Here is a 21,298-nt window from a genome sequence, read left to right on the forward strand (position 1 = left end):
GTCTTGTTTCACTGAACAGCCACCCACTCCAGGAGCAGTGCCACACTCCACATGGAGACGTGCAGCGTGCACCAGTCCTTCAGCCCCCAGCAGCAGAAGAGTCCATGTTCATTTGGGGGTTACACAGCCCACACCCAAGATTTTCTCAGCTTCCATCCTCTACTGATACACAGCCTCAGGACAGAGCCTGCTTCCAGAGTGTGAAAAATTCAGGTGCTTCTCAAAGTCTCTCTGGCAAACACTCCTCTGGACTGACAAGGAGATGTCCACAAAGCCCATCCGAGGCCTAAACACCTGAGAAAACCACCTCTTTCATGAGCACATTCCTGAGCCAGGGGACGAGCCTGCTCTCACCTCAAACAGGTAATTCCAGCTCTATCTCTGTTATGTCTAACATGCTAACTTGTAGAGTGTATACTCCATTGCCTTTACTACCTTAGTGACCACAGACTCCATATCAGGGCTCCAAAGTGTAGGCGGATAACTCTCCAAAGCACAGGGCTGTAAGCTGCTGTGTGATAATTGCCACCCCTTCCACTGCTGAGGGTATAGAAATCGTATTTGAGTGCCAGGGCAGCTGGTGTGTGCTGGACTCACACCTCCATTAATCCAGCCTTCCACATCAAGCCTGGAGCCACTGCTAGTCGCCTCGGATTTATGTGCAGGTGGGGCTGTGCTACTTGCAGGACAACCCCAAATTATCCTGAAAAAACACCCGGAAAAGTGTAGCTTGTAGTCGCTGCTCAGTTACTCCCCATTTAAATATCTGTCCTCAACCCACGCAGTAGGATAGGGCTGGTTGGAGAACTGATGGAATCTGCCCTTCCCATTTCCGCGGCGGAGCAGCGGTGTCCCCCAGAGAAGGGCTCTGTGAATGGCGCGGGATGGCACGCAAAGGACAATGTATCTTTTGTCGCTGAAATTCATTGGGATTCGCTGCTTTGGATCCCCAAAGGCGTTCAGGAGCATAAATCCCATTCTGGAAAGGAATTAGGGTCTGGCTGCCTTTGGAGATCCAGGCCAGGGAGTTGGCCCAAAGAATGCACTCTGCCAAATGAGGCGTTTCACTGGCACAAGTGTTGCTGAACATCTTTTTCAGCGCTCACAATATTTAGGATGAGTCCAGCTCCCCGCTAGCACCGTTTTCTTCACCCCTAATTAAATTAACATGTAAGAATGAAGTAAGTTTTTGAAGTTTATCAAACTTTAAATAAAACAAAAGTTAAATTTTTTAATGTGCCCAGTACGTTCCTGATGTACAAAAAATAAGTACATGAAACAGAGTAACTCACTTTCAAACACCTGAGCAGCAACCCCTTCCTTTTTAATTGACGTTCCACCAGTAGGAGTTCTTATGAAAAGAAGGGCAACAGTGAAATAAAAAACCCCTCTCCTACACATGAAAAAAAAGAATTCTGTCTAACTCTGTGTTCTTCAGCTTTCTAATGCCCCTTTAATTCCTGGCATCTCTAAATGAAAGAAGGAATTGATTTTCTCAGTGGTCCACCCAGCAAAAAAACGTGTGTCAGATGACAGAAGGAGGTGGTATTCTGAGCTTTACTGAAATTCTTAAACCACAAAATTTTAATATTTCCACAGACTATTTCAAGAGTAACAGCATAAAACCAGAGACATCTAGAATTAAATAACATTAGATTTCATTTCAGTTTTGTTTTTCTGTCTCAGTTGGACAGAGATACTCCACCAGAATACATATTCCCCTGAAATACGTTTCTGTATTAGCGCTACCAACAGAGCCAGTTTCTAATTAAAGGGCCATAATATCTTGTTAGTATTAACAGAAGGCCATGGTTTTGGTCTGCTAATTTTTCACATCTTCAGCACATCCTTGGTAAGTAAGAGGGATTTCTGAAAGACATTCAATGAGATGACTATACACAAACTTTTTCTAGGTATCAACACATCATTAAGGATGTTCTAGGGAGATTCCATGGTTTGTCCTTTGACTAAGAAGATCTTTATGCTGATCTGTCACTTTTAAAGTAATTAAATGCTTTCTCAAACAAACCTTTAAACAAAGCCCCAAGAGCCTCCAAAAGTATGTAATCTAAATAACGATAAAACATAAATTGAGACATACAGTGTTTGGCTGGAATTCCAGGAAAATCCTTGCAAAGCTCAACCACTCCACTTCTGAACTCCTGAATTCAACAGCAACAGTGTAACCATTCACATACAGTTTCTACAGCATTCTTATCTGAAAATCTTAGAGCAACTTTCTTAAAAATGGAAAAAAAAAAAAATCGAGTCCTGAAGTGCTGGTAATTTTCCTCAAAATGAAAACCAAGAGGATTATGTGTGATGAAGGTGAGGAGACAATTTTCTAAATAATCCATCTTTCAGCCCTGGCCACTGCCATCACTTCCCACCGCCAAAATCCAGGCAGCTCTGGCCTTGGGAGGATGGGCTGCCAAGGGAGCTGTTGATCCCTGGGGCTGCTCACCTCTTGGTCCCCCTTACATGTCTTGACAAAGAGTTTTGGCAACGCAACAGGGCAATAAAAAGGCATAAAATGAAAAAAGTAAGCTAAACAGGCACCCTTGTCACAAAGTTGCTACTTCCACTCTGGAGGCCTGCTTGGGGTTTGGGGTTATTCTGGGTTAACTATCACTGCTTTCAGAAACAGAGCCACACAGCTCCCGGCCATTCCCCCTGCGCCCATCCCAGACAGCATCAGGGTGGGGAGCTGGCAGGGCCAGAGCCCCGCTTCCCAATGGAAGCCAGGAAATATCCTGCTGCAGCTGTGCTTGTTACTGGCATAATCACCAGCTTCCACCCTCCCTCCCCCACCCTGTTTTTCCTTTTTTTTTTTTTTTTTTTTTTTTTTTGACAGCTGTCTTCCTATCTTCCCAACAGGTGCTATTAGGCTCTGAACAATGGAGAAGGCTTTTAAGCCACTGCTGTTGACAAGTGAAAGGGAACAACAAATGGCTCAGTAGTGCTCTTCTCCCAGGGTCACTCAACCAATGGTAATAGTTATTATTTTTATTTATTAGCTGTGTGGCACTGTCCTCCATTGTACCTCCTCCAACCTCCCCTTTCCGTGACAGCAAGGAGCTTTTTAACTTTTAATAAAAATGGGCGAGCGCTTAGCTCCTGAGCTGGCTCTTTCTGCAAAGTGCACAGCTAATGAATGTTGTCCATTTATATCTGGATAATTTATGATGTCAGCAGAGCGGAGGTGGGGAGGGCTGGATCCAGATATGGCCATTACTTACTCTGCCAGGAGTGACAACGAGAGCATGGGGAGGTGGAAGTCGGAATGAAGAGGTTCTCTCACCCTGTATTTGGGTTTTTTCTTCAGGATTATTACAAGATTAGCAGATAAATATGACATTCTCTCTTTTGAGGTCGATGCAATTTTTCTTTTCTCTCCTTAGCATTTTGCTGACTGCATCATAATCCTCTTCAGAGAACAATGGCAGGTGGAAGAAAAATTAATTTTCCCTTAAATGAAAATGACTGAACCCATTTAAACAATGCACTCAGAAGTGTTACTGCCAGGATTGAAAATTGTGTCACAATGTTTTCTTATCCTAATATATTTCTGATCCACATATATTTATTAGATGAGGTTACTCAATTAATTTTATGCAACAGATAAACCCTATCAAATGCAAGTCCTGTGTGGCCACTGTCCTGGCAAACCAGGTAAATATGAAGGAAAATCAGGCAGTTCCATGTCCAAATGAAATCAGTAAACCAGCAAGTGACCTGGAAGCAAAAATACACTCGAAAGTTGAAAATGTAAAGCTAAAAACCATCAAAATATTGACATACTGTGGAACTGGTTGGTTTAGAATCAGTGTTATTGATCAAACTGAGGTATGTACATCTTTTGATCATCTGGACCTATTTATTTAAATTATAAGTTGACATGACTGTGTAGTGAAAGGGCTACAGACATCAGATTGTGGATGTCCTTCCTAGAGAAAATGTGTAATATTATAATTTGAACCTAATGATAACACTGAAAGAACCAGAAAACAGTCATCTGGGATGTTAATAAAACCATTAAAGGAATTTTAAAAGCTGAAAACAGAAAACTGAAAAGGATATCCTCCTGAAACAACAAACCCCCCACACAGTAGGCCCAGATTTCTATTCTTTTTCAAAGTCTGATAGGCTGTTTTACCACTGGAAGTGAGAATTAAAGCACATACACCTGATGCTAAATAATTACATATCCTGAATTTCTCTTGGGAATACAAAATCTCAATCATCCATTGCCAGATGCCAGAAAGACAGGAACAATAATATTAATAATAACATTTTAAAAAGGTATATGATAAATCAAAGCTTCTGAAGTGCAGGTAGTTTCAGAGTAAATCAGACTACTAGTTGTGATGTAAATGGTATTTCCATGAAATCATTACATCAAATTAGGTAATCATTATTAATGCTAATGTTAACCTTGGACTATCCTAAAATAATCTCCCATGACTTGCACACAGGTTTCTCCACTGAAGAACAGCATTCCACCTGCCTTGACAACTTATTCTGTTTGTTCTCACTTGTCTCCATTCATGGATTTTTTGGACTCTGTTATTTTCAGCATAAATAGGGTGAGGAAATACGTTGGGTTTTCTTTTAATCAAGCATTTTTCTTCCTGAGTTAGGGAATAACATTGAAACACATGGGTGGTTCAGCCATGTAACAGCTGTGACAGGTAATCCCCAAATACCCGAAGAGAAATCAGAGAAAGTCTATTATGCACAGCTCTTTAACGTAATAGTTCTAGACAAGGGGAAAGCAAAGTCAGAAAGTAAAAGCAGGAAAGTCAAAGAGGGAAAAAGAGAAGAGAGACTAAGAAAACAATGCTGAGAACAAGGAAAGAACAAGACTAAGAAAAGGGCCTCATTTGTCAAATCTAAAATGTACATTGTTACACAATGCACTGAAGGAGCAGGAGAGTCAGGACAACTCTGCAGCCACTCCCTTGCTATTGAAAACTCTCACCAACACGGAGCCATTCCCCAGCCATCAAACAGGTAACTGCAGCAGCCTGGGAAAACCTGAAACAGCTGCAACAGGAACTGATCAGAAAAAACAACAGGATTCTGATTGAGGCATACACTGTGCCTTCAAATTACTGCCAGCACGCCAAGGAGAAAACAGCTTTTTTTATCATAGAGGAAATCTCACTCATACCCTGCAGAACTTCTTCAGACTACTTTGGAAAACTTAAAGACTTCCTTCATTCATCGTAGAATGATAAAACTTCTTCTGCAAATAGCTGTCCAGATCCACAAGAAGACTCATCTGCATTCAGGATGGCTTCATGAATCACCAAGGACCAGGAAGATGAATGCAGGGCAGGAACAGAATCCCAGGAACTTCCCAAGAACTAAAGTCATTCACTGGACAGCTCTTTACACAATGATGACAAACAAGAGGCACTACATTACCCCTGATTAAAAGAACACAGACCCCAGACACACAGAAGATGTCAACATTTCCTCTGATGAAGTTACTTTGAAACAAGAAACAATTCTTTCACTTCTGCACTACCAATCTCATCAATGGCCACCTAGAATTAGCCTTCTCCCTCTTTGTCCAACAAACTTCTCCATGTCACTCTGGGACTTAATTTATTTCATTAAAAACAAGGCAGGACTATATGTACTCATCCTTATAAATTTCTCAACTACCTATTGTGCAGGCCTGCTCTAGTGCCTGGTCCTCAGACTTAAATTAGGAATCAACTCCTTTCTGCAATTCTAAAGCATTTACCTTTGTAGTCCTAATAATATAAGTGAAGGGGAAGCTTAAACCAAACTGAAGCAGAATGAACAAGTTTAGATTAAGAAAGAACCTCTTAGAAGAGACCACCTTCTCTGCAACATCTGTAGTTCAGGATCCTACTCATTCTTCACGCAGGTGTGGTGGTAAGAGACATCTAGGTTCTGCTGTGAATGGGTAAAAGCTGCACTTTGCTCTATCAGACACCAATCTGGTATCAGTGATGATCTCCATATTTGTGTTCTCACCTTCATTATTTCTACCTTTCATACCACAAAAGAAAAAAGGTGCCTTCTGAAACAGCTCTGGCTGTTTCAGAACAAGGTGTCTCTCCTAGGAATCTTGGCCTCATATTCAAAATGCTCAGTGGGACACGCTGAAAGAACACCCAACCCCAAACTTCCATCTATGACTGTGATCTCAAGCACTGACCAGGCTATAACTGACTAAAGAACTGGGACACGTGGAGTAACACATGACCTGAGAGTTAACCAGAGAAATCTTTACAGGGAGCTGGACCCATACTCAGGAATGCAATCTTACCTGACAGTAAAAGTGGGTGGGTTTTGGGGGTGGCAACTCCTTCAAATAAAGATCAAATCTGCAAATGGAGAGCACACTGCACAAAAAAAGATCCGTGAGAGAACCCGAAGAGCAGATCTGTGCAGGGATCTGTGCAGCTCTACTGCTGAGATTCATGGCTCTAACTCTTTGTGTCTTTGTGGGGCAACTCTGAACATTGACTCAAACCACCTCAAAGTCCCTAAGAAACTCAGCTAAATTTTAATGTTTGCATGAAAATCACTTCAGTCAGGTAACTGTTGGTGCAGCTGTGAGAAAAAAAATCAATCCAAGTCCAGTATCAACTGCACCTCAATTTTAACAATGAAACAGCTAGTGCTCATGAACTGTGAATAGTAATATATCAAAATAAATATAAATAAATATATAAAAATATACCAAACTGCTACATGGAATCATATCTTCTGCGATTTAATTTTGTGACTAACACTGGCATCTCAGTGTGGTACCTACCTTTTTTTTTCAGACACAATGCTCAACAACATGCAGTTTACAGAGATTTATTTCACATCTAGCAAGAGATGTTTGGAAAAAAGAACTACATGCAATTCAGCTTTTCTTTTTCAATGCTGAGATAAAACAAGGGATGAGACTGAAATATTTTCTCTTAAACCCACCTCTTTCTGAGTAAGATAGAGAAGTCTTTGCATAAATGTATATATATATATATGTCCCTCTGGTATGCAGATATGAAGGAGAGTCATACCAGATACATGTCAGTATGCCAGAAAAGGACCCAGAGTCAATATCAAAAGTGGTGGACTGAAACAGAGGGATGTGGGGCTCCTGTGGAGTGAGGAAAATGACAAGAGTAAATTCCCAGATTGCTTGAGAACAGGGTGTCTGGGAAGGTGGGTGTGGATTAGTTGCAGAATGGTCTAATAGGGAATTTAATAGATCAGAAAAGGCTGAATAGGGTAACAGGCCCATTGTTCAGGAAGTTCTCTTTCGTGACCAGGCTTTAAGATAATGCCAGGGAAACAAATGACTTAATCCTGGGGGGATGCTAAGGCATAAATAAAAGTAGTCTGTACCTTGAAAGCTGATGGAGTAAATTTCTGTATCACATAACCACACTGATGAGTGCAGCTTTCAGCAAAGTCTTAAGACTTTGCAATTGGCAAAACTCTTGCAGCCATGCTCTCCCATGTCCCCCTTTCTCAACAGAATTTTTCAATGTACTTTACGGGCAGACAGGTGAATAATGAATTGTCACATGAATGACAAACAGACGTGGTCAAATGCCATTTAAAACACAATGGTACAGGGTAGAGATCAGAAGGAAAGAATTCTTCAGTGCTGGCTTACCTTCTCTCCCATGCTCTAACTACTGAGCTAATCTTGGAGCTTCCTGGCTCTGTGAGTACAGCCACTGAGCACTACACCACTGATTTACACAGGCTCCTGCTTCCTTGCTGAAGGAATGGAAGTGCTGTAAGGAATGCTTGGTGCAAAATGATGGCTAACCTTCCAAGTCTCTGCCTGAGCATCATGTGCCTCTGGGGAACTTTCCCACTTCCTAAGCCCTATTAAAGCAGATGATGGAGTTAGAGGGTCCTGGGACATCAAAGACAGCATTTTTTCAGTTACTTTTAGCACAAGCTGAATCACGAATACAGAAAGGACAGCTGAATTAAAAAAGTAAAGGTCACACTCTAGGGTATAATATAGAATATATTATACCTTTCCAGAATATGTTATACCTTTCCTTGTAAGGATGGCAGAGTAAGCAGCATTAAAAGTGACACCATCAGCTTTGTCTTTATAAATAACAGAAGAGCCAGGATATCATTTATTATATGGTTTCAAGTGTTAAGGAGAATATAAAGCAACTGGAGGTTTTTTCATAGGAAAAAAGGTAGAAATATACATTTCTCAGTTACCCATAATTTCTTAATGGAAGTAACAGATTCTTAATTAAGAAGAAAATAATCTCAAGCTCATTCTAACTCAGGCAAAAAAAGTGAAATGTAGAAATTTAATGCAGCAATCCCCAAACCAAACTTCTTCCAGATCTTTATGAAACTCAGCCTCTAATCCTCAAATTCCTACTACACCTAGATGGAACCTATTAGCTGGTTCTAAATTTAGCTACAGAAATTCTAAAATTCTCTGTGAGTCTTTTGAATGATATTCCATTCTAAAACAATTTAGAGAGAAAAATTAACTTGCAAGAATTCAGGGCTGGAGATATGTAGCTCAGCTGTGACTTGTGGTTTACTTGGTAGGCAGTGTGTTGTACTTTTTATTCTTCTTTCCTCTCCTTTTGCCAGAGTTAAAAAAAAAAAGATGAACATAGGTGCACATTTCTAGACAGCTCTGCACAAAAAGATAGGCTTCTGCAAAGCCCTGACTTGACTTTAACTGAAACACTTGTTTCCATATATATATTACAGATACTTTTTTTGTAAGAGTTTTAAACATACAAAAGCAGCTATTACTGTTTTGAATATTTCTAACTCAGGGAAAAAAAAAAATAAAGGCATGAAAAGTTTCCTCCATCCTATTTAAATTACATTTGGGTAGTTCTCTGTGGGGCTACTACAAATTCCTTTAACCCCATCAGTCTCTTAGATACATTAAATTACTGAAGCATCTTAAGCACTCACTCTTCTTCAGGAGAGTGTGGAATCTCCAGTCAGACACCTACAATTCACTAAACTGGAAACACTGACCTAAGGGAGACATCAGTGTGTTATACTTGCAGACCATGTTACACTGTAATGCAAAACACAGATAATATTTGGAGGAGTTAAGAAGATGAGGTGTACGTTGAGTGGATTTTTCAATGTCAGTAGGGAAGGGCTCCAAATCACTTTGGTGCAGCTCTCCTGACGACTAAAACATTCTAGGTTCACCAGCATATAGTACTACATCCTTTATATGAACACCCCAAACACCCAAATTGTTCCAGCAGTCACTACTACAATGTGTTCCTGCAACTCTATACAATACTTCAATTAAGGCTGAGCTACATTAACTATGATTATAAGAAAAAAAATGTATTTCCACAATGCCCTTTTTTGTCCACTGTTATAACTCTTCACTCCCAAAGCTGTGTTTATAATGAAATGTGTTGTGTATTTTCCATTAAAAGCCTTGGCAGGAGTTTCTGTAGTTTTTCTCATGTATCGAAAGTTCAATACTCTTTCTGCATTTGCTTCACAATAACCAGTCCATTTCCAAGTGATTAATTTTCTATTCTAAAACAATGCATTCCTTTCCCCTCTCATTTTGCTGGTGTGGGGTTTTGTTGTTTTGGTTTTTTTTTTTTTTCCCTTTTCTTCCCGAGAGAAAAAAATTCTTTTTCAATGACATCATGGTACAAAATTTTCAAAGCAGGTTTTAGCGGGAGATATGCAGACTGCTTTGAAAAGTTACCCTCATAAATAACAACAAAGTACTGAATTATCAAGGCTGTAACTCAGTCAAGAGGTGCTGTAACTATTTAAATTATATGACCTCAGCAGAACCCCCTGATTGAACTGCAGCCTTTCATTAAACCAGGCACTCTGTATTATTTTCTCTGAACTAGAGTAAATCAGGACAGCAAAGAGATTAGCCCCCAAGCCCATCTCTTTGTGATCTAGAGGCATATAATATTTAACCATTACCTCAATTTTGTAACTTAAAAAGCCTGTGCATAATCTACTGTGTCAATAATTCACTTCCCTCTATAGGGAATGACAACAGTACAAAAATACTACAGTGTAACCCAGGTACATTCAGAAACTATAAGGCTTGTAAAGGAGCAAGATCCCACTACTGAAAGCTAGAGAAAAGTGGGGAAAAAAAGAAGGCAGAAGAGAAACTGTAGATTCATAGCACTGCTGATTCATTCACAAAAAGCTGGAAACCAGAAGGGACCATTAGCTCATCTAGGCTCATCTTCTATATATATTACTGAATATTCATTATTTCATCAAGCAAAATCAAACCTTCCTCTGATTTATTTCTAACTACCACTTTACTAGAAGAGAAACAGCTGGCCTCTGAGTCAGGACATTCCATAAATATCTCCTTGCTTTTACTGGAAAGTTGTGTGTGTAGGGATGAGGGTGGAGGGAACCAGGATACTTATAACACTCTCTCTGTTCATCTCCAGCTGGCTGATATAATGCTACCTCCATATTTGGAGAGAGACAACCTCCATACCAGTGGTTCCCAAACAAACCCATGACAACAACATCAACAATTTCAGAACTTTTTACGCAGTGGGTCCATGCAGGAGCTCCCGTGCTTGTGCAAGCGACCACTGCAGCGGGCTGGCAGGGATCCCTTCTCCAAAGAGCACTTCCCAGGCTGCTCAGCATAGGTTGGGAGCATGATTTAGGACGAACAAGTTCGCCCACAGCTCGTATCATACCCTGGAAGAAGATGGCGCTTTCCTCAACTGGCCATAACGTGCCTCACTTTTCCTTATTGCTTGGATGCTGCCTCCTTTTCAAAGCCCCTGCATTTAACTCGGTAGGAGAAAAGCTACAGTAAGTCCCTTTTCCTATTTTCTTATATTTGTGTAGCTGTTAGACATTTTGCAAAGGAGGGGAGTACCAGCCAGGCTCTGACAACAAAAGGGCTACTGTCACTGCGCCAGTCCCAGACATGGTGGAAAGCGGCCCACAGGAAAAGGCCTGGCTCCAGTGTTAGGCTCCGGCCGAGTACAGTCACTGCATTCACTCAAATTGGCAACAGGTCTCGGTGTTCCTGGCTTTGAGCTGTGAACAAGGGTTGGGATTGAATAACCAATTATACAACCGCTGACTGAGTTTATCCAAGGTTTGCAAACTGCTATAATAGCCCAGTATTCACTGACTGTTTTATCCTTTTCCAGATATAGTGTCATATCTCCCCTTGTGCTCCATTTACATGTCACTTTATTACATACATCCATTAAAAAGGTTAATACAATGTCACAGTCAATGCCTAAATGTTGCCATTCAGTATCCTCGCCTTGCTCCCTGCTACATTTCACATTCACACATTTCTTTCTCTCCCCCTCTCCTGTGGGCTTTGCTCACTCACACTCGTACACTCTTTCCTGCTGCAAGTTAAATCAATTTGCTGTCAAGAATACAGAGCAGAGCATGAACAAAACGGTAGCCAAGAGTCAATAGAGTAAAAACTGCATGCTCCCTAAAGTTGCCAGTCATGGTGAGCGCTCTGTACCGCCAGTGACGGGAATAACCTTTAAAACTCCAGGAGTTCAGAGAATCAGCTTAAATTTGCAGACATTGTTGAGACTCCCGCAATCACCTGGGTCTCTTAAAATTATCAGGAAAGTTCACTTGCTAAGTAAGTATTTTAAGTGGCTTTTCTTCCTTCTAGATAAACTTTAAACATACCACTAACTGTTCTCTGATTTTTAACACTTCCCAACTTGACCCCACCTACAATCCAGACGCGTAGGAGGCTGGAAAAGACTGGAAAAAAAAATAGAGCCAAAATTCTCTACATCTTCCTGTGAATTACTGATAGACATCTTGCTTAAAGTTGTTCGTTATTTTTCTCTTTTGTAAAAGATTATTGTCTCTGATTAAACTGATCACCTCTGCATTTTGTTTCTGAAAACAGTAAGGAAAGAAAATTACTCAAAATCTTCTACAGGTTCAATTTTGAGATAAAGGGAGTCATGCCACTTACTAATTTTTTTGTTTTCTACTGCCCTATTAACAAAAAATAGGGCAATAAATCAAAGACAAGTATTTACATTTTGATTTTATGCAACACAAATGACGGCTGTTTGCATACATGGTATCACTGGTAGAAAGGTACAACTTTTGAGTAAGGTACAACTTCTGAGATGATCAGTACAACAGGAGACCTCCAGAGGTAACACAATGAAGTCACATTTATTTAACAAAGCCCACTTTCATTCCTGATCATAAAAACTGATTTTCATTTAACTTTTTTTTGGCTTTTTACAGTTAGGAGTAGGGCAGTTCAGAAAAAATCATTTGATCCTGACAAGTAAAGAGTTTGAGGGTATTTTTCATTCTCTCTCAATTTCCTGCAGCTTGAAAATTAATTTTTTTGGTGTCTGACCATGAAAGCCATGGACACAGACAAAATGCTTTTAAAAAGACTACTTTTGTAGAATCTAATTGTTTATTTACTGATAATCAGTCAAGAAAGTGCACAAATATTTGAAAATCATCTAAGCTGAGGGCTTTATCAACTGATCATCAGTATGTGAAGTTTGACTGCAATAATGGAAAAAAGAGCATTTTTTTCCCAGTATCCCTCTTTGAAAAGGAACATGAAAAACTCTTCACGTGCACTGTACACTAGTCCCACTCAGTCAAGACAAAGTCATTCACTGGGGTAAGACTTTCAAAAAAATATTCTGCTTTACTTTTTTTAAAAACCTCAGGTTTTTAAACCTATTATCCAGGTTTTGGATAATATCTATCTCCCTTCTGAGGAGGGCACAGGCTTCTTTCATCAACCCTTGATACTCGCATAGACGACTTCACGTAATGGTACCAAACTGTGCTGCAGGGAGCCTAAATGATCTTATTTGCTCACCCTTTAGCCTGGGAAAAGTAAGGGATATGTGAAGCACTGAGATGCAGAGTTAGAGGAGCACAGCAGTCCTGACACACTAAATGGAGAGACACCCAAACTTCACATCATTTCTTTGACTATCAGTAAAACAGTCAAACTCTTCAAGAAGTCCCATTACGCAATTTAGGATTCCAAACAACAAAATTACAGCAAAAATCTATTTCCAATGAATCACTTTCCTATCTAAAGGCCTGTATGTAAAGTCCTTTCTTTTGTTCTTTTTTTTTTATGTAATGCCTTTTGAAAGATTCACAATGCAACTGCCCACTTTTGCATCATAAAAGATCTGTAGGCACCACATTGTTCAGCTATCAGTAATAGACTCTTGATTGAGTTGGACTCTGAATGACACACGGTAGCAGTGAGTGATAAAAAGATTGGAGAAAAACCCTCCCCTCAATTTACTCCTAAACCAATTATTTGCAAGCTTTGTGCACCATGAAATTCTATTAGAAACAAATTATATTAGCACTGTTTATGAATGCTATGGCAAGTTGTTACCCAGAAACGGGAATTACCTCTGACCAGAAGAGAGGAATGTGATAATTCCTTTGCCAAGTGGAGAGGTTTCTGTTTCCTTCTCTTGTCTAATGGTACTAAAGAAAAAAACTGACACTAAATTTTGTTACCATAGTTTCTTACAACTTCTTAAAATTTGATGACCTGACTTGGTACTAATCTAACCAAGCCTGAAGCCAGGAGCTTCAAAATTGTTCAAGGAAGAACAGCTCATCTGAGCTCCTTTGGAAAAGGACATTCGCCAAACTCTGACTTCTTTTTCCTGCTCATTCAAGCACAAAAAGGAGAAAATGGGGCTGGAATTTCTACAGCCAAAACCAAAACAGAAAAAACAGGACATGAAATACCCTGGCAAGTTTACAGGGTTGCAGGCAGAGAAGGATGCAAAACTGCATCATATTTTGGACAAACACAACGAAGAAAGGCCTAACTTGAAAATATAAAAGTGTTCTTTTTTTTCTGTGAGGAAATTCTGAAAGGGAAAATTCCTTCCTATCACCCCTTCTGATTCACAAACTAGCACCTTGCAAGTGTCTGCAGCTCTGGTCACCACACAAGACACTCCCAGCCAGATGCAGCATTCTGTAGGATATCCCATCTCTGTGACATCTCAGTGCTACTTCAGCAGTTCTGGGATCTCATACACCAGAAGATGATAGTCTAGAGCCCTGTAATGTACCTAAACCAGTCTGTGCTTCAGCATTTGGAGAGAACTGATATGCTCTGAAAGATGCTGCACCTCTCAAGGAAAAACATTTATGTTACATATTGCTGATTTGTCGAGTGCTGTTTTCACTCCGCTTTTTGGTGGCTTTTTGCAAACACTTCCATTATGCATAACCTAGAAACTAGAACACAGTACAATACTTACTGATTGCTAACTAATATTTCTGTCTCAGACCTCTCTTGAACAATGAATAAGCACAATTGAAAATTCATGAATTTGAACACTAATCCACAAATTGACAAGCCCTGTCTGTCCCACAGTTCACAGAGCCTAAGACACTGGCAAACACTCCAGTGAGTGATCAAACTGTTTTGTTATGATATTAAAAAAAAAAAAAATCATGAAAACAGTAGTTTTACTTCCTTCTAAGTTTGAGGACAAAATCTGACTGGCTAGTTTCCAACCTTCTCCTCTCTTTTCCTTCAAGACCTCCATATTGTGAGCACACAAATAATTTTCATTAATATTCTAAGTGAAATAGTAATTAATACCTACCTATTCAATCCTTGACAGAAAAGAAGAATAAGGCAGAGTTTGATTCACTGACTCCTTGAAACAGATTCTTAGGGGAACTGAAGACATTCAGAGAGTAGAACAAATTATATCTTATGGAACTCATTCTTAGGGTCACTCTGGAATTATCCCCATTTATAATTGTATCTTTTGGTATTCATGCTACTTCCCTGCCCTCATCAAAAGAGAAGGACAAAGAAGGAAATGTGAGGGCAGATTTTTTTCTTCCATCAATTCTAGTGTCTAGATGCCATAATAAGGCAGGCTTTTATTTCTTTTACAGTTTACTTCTTAGCCTAGTGTTAGCAATAGCCAGCTTTAAGGCAGGTATAGTAATTGTAGCTTGCTAATTGGTTATTTCAGAATCATATTATTACTGTACTCAAGAATCACAATGCTGTTGCTTTCATCAATCTTTGTTTAAAAAAACAAAGATATGAATTTCCACCTCTTCAATTTTGTGACTGCAGCGCAGTGCCGGATTGCCAGCAGTGGTTGGTAGATAGCTTCTATTTCAAACACATATTTATCTGTGTTAGCTGCAAAATGATAGGGCTGTGCAGAAGTAACGACTCACTTGTTTCATGTTCCTAATCTTCTGCTGAATACCCCTTCATGACTTGACTAGAAAGGGATGGATTTATTTGAATTTCATTTGTGATGTCAAAGTGGATTTAAGAGGATTCCTAAATATACACGAAGTCCAAGAAGCCTCTGCAAACTTTTCTCTCTGAGCATGCAAGAAGTGTAATGAAACTTAAGAGAAATGTAACTTAAAATATATCAGGTTATTAACATTTTAACCACCCTGAAGTCATATTCATGTTGCTACATTTTTCAAATTATTTTCCACTTTACAAGAAATATAAACATAAGATCCTTTGATATTTTAAACCCTGACTTAAGAGACTGTTTCAGCCTCCCTCTGTCCAAGTGTTAACTGACTAATAGCTCTGCAGCTGTGGAAGAAAACATCTCTCATCTCCCCCATGGTCCGCCACCTTCCATTTATGGCTGCAATGATTTCATTATGTTTTACCACTGCTGGCTCCCATATTTTTCCCTCTAACTCTCTCCCCAGCCCACTGCTAACTGTTATAAACCTTCGAAAGGATTTGGGAAGCTATCACTAAAAGCACCATTGAGCAAGAGCCAATCGCCAAGGTAAGGGAAGCCTTCTTACCTAAACAAACCATTATCGGCTCATCTCATGTCTTTGTACTCTTTTTTTGCTATTACCTCACGGGATTAACTTTTATCTCTAATCTCTGCTCTGGCCAACTGTCAGGGAGCCTAAAAGCTGCCTGTCTTTTAATCTGTGTGTAATAATACTGCTGTTACTAACAGATAACTGTGAAACAACATGGAGGGAAGGAAAACACACAAACACACAAGGGCTGATTGTTAAAAACTGCTGTGCTTGTTCCTACCTGAAAAAAAGGCAAGATCATGTATGATGTCCATATTGCATTTCCTTCTTTTTCATTTTTGACTTTTCAATCCAATGCCAATGAAGTGTTTTAATTTGGGGGATTTGTTCTTATTGAGCAGTTTATCTCCTGTTCAACCTGAAATGGCCAGATTTCTAGGAGTATGCAGGAAAACTCATCTACTTGTAACTTCCCATTAAACAAAAAATCAGGAAGGGGAATAAAAAAAAATAATAAAAAAATAAAGGTAAAGAAAATGAATGATCCTACTGCAGAGGGAAATAGCCAAAGCTTCAAAAGAGTCAACATTCAAAAGCTTGCCTTGAAATAAGTAAGTCTCTTACTGGGTGGCACATTTACCAGGCAGTCAGGCTTTACTTTAATACTTTTATAAGCTCTCCCCAATACTACATTACACCATGTTTTGTAAAACAAGAGTAAGACTGAAAGAAAAACAAAGACCATTTAATTACGGCCAGGTGTGTAGGGCAGCAGGTCTCTCAGAATGTGGGGTCTTGAGGGGTTAGAGTGGGGAGGCAAACCCTCATAAAAACTGCTCTTCCAGGGGCATTGGTGGCATTTTTTCAGATTTTATTAAAAGCTTATTAAATTCAAAGACGTGCCCTTTTATTTAAATCTAGTCTTTTGAGTTTGAAAATCAACAGGGGAGAGGAATAAAGGAGCCCAACCAAAAAAAATATCAGCAGGAGAGGTATGGATACAGTATTTTAAGGAAGTAGTTGAAAGGACAGAAAGGAAACAAGTCTTACATGGAACAGCAATAGCAGTGAAACCAAGAGGGTTAGTGATAAATATATTTTAACTGTTGCACTAGATAACTTCTAGGATCCTGGCTCAGTATCTTACTATACCTCTCAAAACCTATAAAGCAAACTCATAAACTCCAAGCATTCTCCAGATATGAAAACTTAAGGATTAGGCACTGTATCTTGGATAACCAGCAAATTTAGGGAAGCTGGAGCTGTAGAGCAGCACATGGTAAAATCTTCTCCTGCAGCTCCAAGACAATGCTTTTGAATCTCATGACAATTTTGTACATATTAAAAGTTGTACAATTTTCCAGCTTTAGTTGAAAAGGCATCGCTATTCCTAAGTGGGAAAAATAAGGCAGAAAAATAAATATCTGGCCCAAAGCCACCCAAGAGGGCACAGTGGCAGAGCCAAGGTCACACACAGAGCAATTCAGGTTGGAAAAGACTCCAGGATCATCAAGTCCAATCTTTGGACCACCACCTTGTCAACCAGATCCCAGCACTCAGCATCATGTCCAGTTGTTTCCTGAACATCTCCAGGGAGGGTGACTCCACCAGCTCGCTGTGCAGCCTGCTCCAATGCTTAATAATCCTGCCTGTGAATAAATTCTCCCCCAAAGCAGGTGGCAACCGCAGTCTGAAGGGAGAATCCCGGGGTGCTTTAGGAGAGAGGCACCCAGGACATGTCCCCCTGGCCCCCAGATGCCCTGGTGAGGACAGACCCAGCTTCAGGTGCTCTCCCCAAGGCCTCTCTCCTCTTCACAGCTTCCCACAGCCCTTCCCTGCATCCCACTGCAGACTGTCACAACATATCCCGACTCCTGCCCACAGAGCCCTGCCCAAATAGGCCACAATACACTCCCCACACAGCAGATGTAATGAGAAGCCAATGGTGGCAAAAAGGCATCCAAACGAGGTCCAGTGTGTCCCTCTGTGGCTAATGCCATCCATGAGAAATCTGAAACGCATTCAGCAGAGTGATTTTCTCTGCAGAGTCTAAAGCTCATCCCTCTGCTCATTGTGCTGTAGTAATTTCAGTCACGTATCACAGTGACAGAGATTACAGATGTAGGGTCCAAATACAAAAGGTAAGGCTGCAATCTTTCAGCCAAAAAAGCAAAGGAAACTAAACTAAACTAAAGCCACCTGAAACTCCAGAAGGAGACAATGGACCAGAGACATCTCAAGCATGAACTTCTTGGCAAAGGAGAGAAAAAGACCATCATGAGTGATGAAGGGGGATGGGAACCATCCTTCACTCCTCAGTGAGGAACTGGCACAGGTTGCTCAGAGAAGCTGAGGATGCCCAGTCCCTGGAAGTGTCTCTATCAGACAGGGAGGTTGGAATGAGATGATCTTTAAGGTGCCTTCTAACCCAAACCATTCTGTGATCCACCAAACCTAAATCACTTCCTCTGCTGCTTTCTCATCAGAGCTGGTTTGGGGGGTTTATTCTTAACTCCATGCATTCCCTGACCACAGACAAAGATGTCCTGGCAGCCAGAGCTGGACATCCTTCCACTGCAACCAAAACTTTCTCCGACACAAGTCATCATTCCTGACAACAGCTTGAACCCCAATGAAGAAAAAGTAGAAATAATATAATGAATTCTACTATCCACCAATATGTTGATAATCTCAGTCTGCATACTGCGGTCTTTATCACATGCCATCTCCAAATGGTTTTCCAGGAATTCTGAACAGATAACAGCAAGGAAATTCCAGACATCTCTTGACCACAACTGTCTGGGATTATTTAACAAAGAAAATAGAGAACCACCCAAAAGCAACATCATCCACCTTGTATGGGGATTACTGATGGTTTAACAGTTGCTGCTCATGTATCAAAAGCTGCTGCTAGGTTTAAATGTGGACTTTGCTGGTAAAAAGCATAGTTTTCATGCTTTTTCATAATTCACATTCAAAAAACAGAGCAACAACATTTCCTCTCATTACCAGTTTTGATACTAAACTAAAAGGAACAAAAAAATCAGGAAACCAAATTGTTCAAGACTTTGTCTCTCCCACCTGTTTCACCTGATTACCTGAAGTCTTTAGACTTGCTCATCTCACCCTGTTTACACTCAGCCTCAAAAATATCTTATTATCTTTGATATAATATCAAATCTTTGCAAACATTACAGTATTTATTGCTCAGCTCAGGTCTGAAAACGAAAACAAAACACTGCATCTTCTCACTGTCACCTCTGAAATTCTTCTTCATACCACTGTCAGTGTTGGTCCCTCATTTCATTTCATCAGAGTAAAAATCTACATCTGTTCTACATTTGAGACAACATTCACAGTTCTTCAGACTGCCAGCACCAAAAACTAACAACCAAGTTCTAATCAGTGACAGAGATGCGCCTACACTTGCAGCCCACTCCCACTAAAATAAGGAATCGGGGACACGAACACTAGCTTTGACCCAAGTGCCCAGATTAGCAACCTCCCACTTGCACCCCCTCAGAAATCAATATATTGCTGCATTTAAAAATGGTTTCCTGAAAACTTCTCAGAAGCAGCCTGCTGAGGGTGATTATCTGAGGATCTTAAGTGAGGCTTTAATAAGGTTCTACTGTATACAGTACATCTAAAAAAAAGCCCACTAAAAATAACAATGAGAGAAGATGATTGTAGAGGATCTCACTCTCTCAGCATCATTTCTAGCTTGTGCCCACAACACTACAGTAAAATATCTTGTCAGGCCAGGAGGGCTCGACAGGCCTAATCAATAGCTGTTATTTTTTCACAAGTGCCAACAAAGGAAAAACTTAATTTATGTCACACAAGATGCTGAAAATAATCCATACTAATTGGACTGCCTAAAATTCCCCTTCCATCCTTCTGTTTTCGACTGCTTTTAACTTCTCAAACTTTGACTGTCCACACAGGAATGCTTAGCCTCTGAGCTAGGGGAAAAAAACAAAAACACAGGAGTAACAAGGGCAACATTACTTTCTTGCTATCTGACAGTTTAAGCTGCCATTTTTGAGCAAAATTAGCATTGGATTCTAGTGTCTAACTTCCTTCAAATGTTTTATAAAAGACAGCTACACTGCTTGAGAATGCCAAATTTTGTCAAGTGAAGATTAAATGAGTACAGACTCTTTCAGCATTCAGAGGAAGTTAGAAGACTGCAGACAGCTTAAATATTTGCAATACATATTCTAATATTCTGTATGGTCATTGATCCCTGGGACTTGTAAAAGCCCTTCAGAAGCACACAGAGTAAATCTGACAACTTGCAGAATTTTCTACTCTTTGTAACCACATACAAACATTAGCACTTGGTGGGGTCTTCCAGGCCATCAGGTATTATTATCCCTTACTCAGGGAACATTTGAAAAAATCTAACATAGCAATTGCAAGTTATTCATAAAGAGCAGCACGATTCTGGTAAGCAATAAAGTATTTCAGAAAAAAGCCCTCCACTACCATTTGCCTAAAAATGTTTAAAAAGCACTTCCATGAACATGTATTTAGATTAAAAAAATCAAAATATAAATCACTACCAATAACTATCATGCATATTATCACAGGAAAAGGTTTCCAGCCTCTGTCCTGTTTGCAGAACTTTGGATCTGCTGCATAGCTATCTAACGAAGTATGGGCAACAATGCTGCCCAAACCAACAAAGCGTTTGGTTTTCCTTTATTTTTAACTGTGGCAACACAAAGAAAAGGCTGGATGCTTTCCCAAAACAAATGAAGATGCATCCCAAATCCTAAACACAAGGTACAAGCTCCAAAAGAAACTTAACAGGCTGTCAGGCTAAAGCTGCTACTGGGGAAGCAGACAGGTATGAGGAGTTTGCTGTGGGAAGGTGAGTCAAGAAGTAAAATGCCCTGCACACAAGGAGGAAGGAGAAGCAGAACTAAGGAGCAGTGAACTGGGATGGAAGAAAGGTGGCCACTGGGTTTGTATGAAAGGTCCCTACTTTTTTAGCGTTTTTCCATAATTCCATAGCAAACCAAGCAGAAATATGTCCAGTAAATGTTACAGTAACTGAGACTTCTTTCTTTCTTCAGGGATGCAGTCTGAGTCAGGTCTTACTGTTCTAGACCCAGCTGATGTGAACTTTTGAAAGAAACAGTATTTGCCCTATCCTTGACATGTCTGGAGAGAAAGCCTCCTCCAGAGTAGAATGAAATGGAGAAACACAATCACAGAGATCTACAGAGTTTGGCTCCAGTGTTGTCTTAAGCCTTGAGCCAAACTGACAGGATATACGTACATCAGAATCTGAATTTAAGTAGACCAAATGTCTGATGACCAACTTGTGATTGCATAGCAGGGCTCAACTTTAACATGCATGTGGGGACACCTGAGGGACAGAAACAAATTTCCACGTGGGAAATGTTAAATGTTATTTTACTCTGACATGTGGCTGTGCTGTTAGAATAGAAGCAGCACAAAATGCATA

General features: G+C 40.1%; 1 protein-coding gene and 1 long non-coding RNA gene across 21 annotated transcripts in view; one reads left to right on the forward strand and one right to left on the reverse strand.

Annotated features, from left to right (window-relative positions):
- The window catches only part of SOX5 (SRY-box transcription factor 5), a 295,218-nt gene that overhangs the window by 165,774 nt on the left and 108,146 nt on the right, over nucleotides 1–21,298 (reverse strand). The window lies entirely within an intron of this gene.
- Nucleotides 2,937–6,741, forward strand: LOC147653806 (uncharacterized). Its single transcript, XR_015285791.1, has 3 exons — nucleotides 2,937–2,990; nucleotides 3,402–3,446; nucleotides 4,476–6,741. It is a non-coding gene; the product is annotated as an uncharacterized LOC147653806 (long non-coding RNA).

This window comes from Cyanistes caeruleus, chromosome 4 (assembly GCF_971803275.1).
Source record: "Cyanistes caeruleus chromosome 4, bCyaCae1.hap1.1, whole genome shotgun sequence".
NCBI classification, from domain to species: Eukaryota; Metazoa; Chordata; class Aves; order Passeriformes; family Paridae; genus Cyanistes; species Cyanistes caeruleus.